Source organism: Piliocolobus tephrosceles, chromosome 1 (assembly GCF_002776525.5).
Source record: "Piliocolobus tephrosceles isolate RC106 chromosome 1, ASM277652v3, whole genome shotgun sequence".
Classification (NCBI taxonomy): Eukaryota; Metazoa; Chordata; class Mammalia; order Primates; family Cercopithecidae; genus Piliocolobus; species Piliocolobus tephrosceles.
This window is the reverse complement of record NC_045434.1, coordinates 55,678,462-55,683,236: the sequence shown is the minus strand read 5'-3', so window position 1 is coordinate 55,683,236 and position 4,775 is coordinate 55,678,462.

Genomic DNA, 4,775 nt, shown 5'->3' with positions numbered 1-4,775 from the left:
AAGAGGAAAAATACACACACACACACACACACACACACACACACACACGCTCTTGAGTTTTACCAATTCTTCTACTTGAATGTAAGTAGAAAGGCAACTGGAAGGGGACTGGAAAATATTAAAAGCAAAACCACGCCCTGTTCTCTGATGTCATCCCATGCATCTTCAATCCTTGGCTACTCACGTTTTACACCTGAGCCAGGCAGATCTGCCTTTGCTGTCCCAATAAAAGAACAAGAAGAGGTACCAAGTTTTTAAAATAATGAATAGATCTAAGACTCTTAACAAAGAAAATACTAGTATATTAATTAATATCCTATTGTGTTTCTCTGAAGTCAAGAGATGAGTCATTTTTCTGATAGTGTTAGGTCTTATCTGATAATCAAAGTGATACAATGCATGGGTCATTTCACTGAAGATTAATTCAGCATGTTCTTGCGTATAACCCCCTGTATCACTGTATAATCTTGTGTCAGGTCATATGGTTCCCACATTGTACTAGAGTGTTTTCAATTTTCTGTTGATTGGCTAGGGCTTACTATTGCACATGAGGATTGTCAGTCTTCTGGTAATTGACATTTCACTGGGGCTGGCTGAGCTCACAAATGGACATTAAACTTTAGAGGTCATGAATTTTGCTCTTTGAAAATAATCATTTGCATTAGTTTGTATTTTCATCCATTTTTTTCTTGCTTAGGTTGAGTTTCTCCTGAGTACCAGTATTCCTTTCCTCTATGTTTTTTAATATGTCACTTTGGGTGACGTATATTTGTTGATGTGAATTAGCTTTTGAACATCCTCAGCAATGAATTTTGTTGCATTGTTTGTGTTTTCTTCAATTCTTTGCCAAAATATGATTCAATTTGTACTCTTGAGTTTACTAATTATTCACTACACTGCCAAATGGGTCTATCGTTCCAAATTTTATTATATATTTATAGAGTAATAAAGCTCTATATAGACAACTAAGGCACAATAATGCAAAGAAATTATCAATTCAGTTGCTGATTTCCCTTTTTCCCAAATTTATTATGTATCAAGAAAATGTGTAAAAATAGTTACTTATTGCTTTTACATTGTTCCTTAAAAAGCCCACTTAGCACCATGGGTGCAGGATGAATTTTATTTCTTCTTTCACTTGTTACTGTGTCCTGTGTTACAAGTGCTTATGCCATAAGCAAAATTTTTTCAAGGTAGTTTTAAAGAGGTAGTGATATTTTAAAAGTTTAGATTCAAGAAAACCCCGATGTCCTTGGAAGTGTGTAGCTGTAAGAATTGGCAAACATAACTTACCCGTGTAATTCATTTTTAATAAATGCATTTTGAAAATAAATACGAGTTAATTAACTTTTTACTAGTCTACTGTGCTTCGCATGCGCTAGACATTTCTATTTTAATGAGATCATTTGAATTGAACTCCAAACATTAAACTATGTTTGCTTCTTTTATTACTACCATGCTATTTATTGGATGATGTGATGGCAAATAGACACTTTCTTTCAGAAGCTGGTATAATTTTTGTGTGAATTTATAGGATTAATAAATTAAGATTAGTCTTTAACTTTTGCATAGCATTTCAGAGGTATTTCTATAGCTTTAAGCTCTCTCTTCTGGAGAGTTGGTTTCAAAATCATGTTGAGAATTAGCCAAACTACTCTGTCACCTCCTCTTCTCCAGCTCTGCATGTAACACACACTGGCACACTTGGTACTTTCTCATTGTCCTTGAGGGACATGGATGCACCCATGTTCGGTATGAGGGTTCAGCAACTTACACGAAAAACATGCAATATAATACACGCGTAGGAACACATTTGGCATGAATATTTATGTACATATAAAGACATACACTTGTAATTTAACCCTCATTAGCACAGTTTTCAAATGTGAAAAAAAAATTACGTAAAATTGAATTTAAAGCAGACATGATTTCACTTGTATTAATACTTCTTTTTCCATCAGTGGGAGGAAGAACCCACATATCAGAGAATTAAACTGTAGACAGGATTCATATCAATACTGAATTTAATCTTCTCTCAAAAGGTGTAGTGGGAGTGAAGGATGGAGAGGAATTATCATGGCAGGTCACAAGGCACCTACAGTGCTCAGCAGGCCTCCTAGAAACATTTTGCTTTACTCTTTCTTAAAAAGAAAAGGATGATATTTAAATATTTTCAGTTTAAACATTTTTTCTATTAAAAATAAAATACTTGTGCAATACCTATAACTACGATTTCTTGAGCACCCATCATGTAACCCTTATCACCACTATGCAAGGGAAGCTTTGTTATCCCTATTTTACAGATGAGAAAATATCAAGGTTGGAGGGTTTTTTTAATGATTTGGACATGTAATATATTAAATAAAACACATATTTAGGAACCAATGCCAGCTTAACTGACTTCAGAGAAATATTTTATTCTTTTCTTCATAATGGCTGTTTAATAACTGTTTCGCTTAAGCTTGTGTGGCCAACCTCATCCATGGTGATTTTCTAAATCACCTATTTTTTTGTTGTTGTTTAGAATCTCTTCAGTCATTCATTTATTCATTGGACATATAATGATTGATCACCTGGTATATGCCAGCCGCTGTGCTGGACCTGTTCTTCTGGCCTGAAAAATATCTTCCGTATTTATATATCACACAAGTGATGATATGGTTTGGCTGTGTCCCCACCCAAATCTCATCTTGAGTTATAGTTCCCTTTTTTTTTTTTTTTTCAAAGTGTCAATTTTTAATGGACCTTTACATCAGAATATAACATGTGGAAGGAAACTTTGTTTTTTTTATTTTATTTTTATTTTTATTATACTTTAAGTTCTAGGGTACATGTGCATAACGTGCAGGTTTGTTACATATGTATATATGTGCCATGTTGGTGTGCTGCACCCATCAACTCATCAGCACCCATCAGTTCATCATTTATATCCGGTATAACTCCCCAATGCAATCCCTCCCCCCTCCCCCCTCCCCATGATAGGCCCCATTGTGTGATGTTCCCCTTCCCGACTCCAAGTGAGCTCATTGTTCAGTTCCCACCTATGAGTGAGAACATGCGGTGTTTGGTTTTCTCTTCTTGTGATAGTTTGCTAAGAATGATGGTTTCCGGCTGCATCCATGTCCCTACAAAGGACGCAAACTCATCCTTTTTTATGGCTGCATAGTATTCCATGGTGTATATGTGCCACATTTTCTTAATCCAGTCTGTCACTGATGGACATTTGGGTTGATTCCAAATCTTTGCTATTGTGAATAGTGCCGCAATAAACCTACGTGTGCATGTGTCTTTGTGGTAGCATAATTTATAATCCTTTGGGTATATACCCAGTAGTGGGATGGCTGGGTCATATGGTACATCTAGTTCTAGATCTTTGAGGAATTGCCATACTGTTTTCCATAATGGTTGAACTAGTTTACAATCCCACCAACAGTGTAACAGTGTTCCTATTTCTCCACATCCTCTCCAACACCTGTTGTTTCCTGATTTTTGAATGATTGCCATTCTAACTGGTGTGAGATGGTATCTCATTGTGGTTTTGATTTGCATTTCTCTGATGGCGAGTGATGATGAGCATTTTTTCATGTGTCTGTTGGCTGTATGAATGTCTTCTTTTGAGAAATGTCTGTTCATATCCTTTCCCCACTTTTTGATGGGGTTGTTTGTTTTTTTCTTGTATATTTGTTTGAGTTCTTTGTAGATTCTGGAAATTAGCCCTTTGTCAGATGAGTAGCAATCCACACGTGTTGTGTTGTGAGAAGGACCTGGTGGGAGGTAACTGAATCATGGGGGTAGGTTCTCCCATGCTGCTGTTCTCATAATAGTGAGTGAGTCTCGCGAGATATGATGATTTTATAAGGGGCTTTTGCTCCTTTTGCTTGGCATTTCTCCTCGCTGCCGCCATGTGAAGCAGGCCATGTTTTCTTCCCCTTCCACCATGATTCTAAGTTTCCTGAGGCCTCCCCAGTCATGTTGAACTCTCAATTAAACCTCTTTCCTCTCTAAATTACTCAGTCTCAAGTGTGTTTTTATTAACAGTATAAGAATAGACTAATACAAGAGAATACTAAACTTTTCAGGGCCACAAACTCCTGTTATTTTATTATGTTTTGATATAGAGCAATAAAATATAATAGACATGAGCTGAGAGCTCTCTGAATATTTATCACAAAATCTGAAAAGAGTACATTTTGCATTTCTAGGTTGTTCAATTGTTATGCCATAAATCAAATTACATCAAATAATTTAGCCATAAAAATGGATATATTTGTGTCTTTAAGAAGGTATATTGTTTCTTCTAAGAGAATGATTCTGGCAATTTTATTATGAATGTAGTTACATAAATGAATCTTCTTTTCCTTTTTCTATTAATAAAGTGCTTTTAGAAATAAATTACTTCAATTTGTGTGTAATGGATAGGGACATTAAGCACAAGACTGTGAACTGTTAATCATGACTGCAAATCACTTATTTTTACCCAGGAATTATCTCATAAATTTTGAAATTGGGTACTGGTTACTAAGTTTGTCTGTATTTCTCAATGTGAACCCATAATAAATCGATGTATCATACTAAATTAAATAATGAAAAATTCATAATGCGAAGGATCTCCTCTATCAACAATTTTATAGTGTTTAATTCCAACTGATACTCTGCTCATCCCCAGAGTTAAATCAGGCTATGGGTCTTGCTTTAATAAGGGAAGTAAAAATATCTCTAAGTATTTTTGTGCAGACAAGGATTTAGGAGACTATCAGCTTTTATAAAAGTTCTTA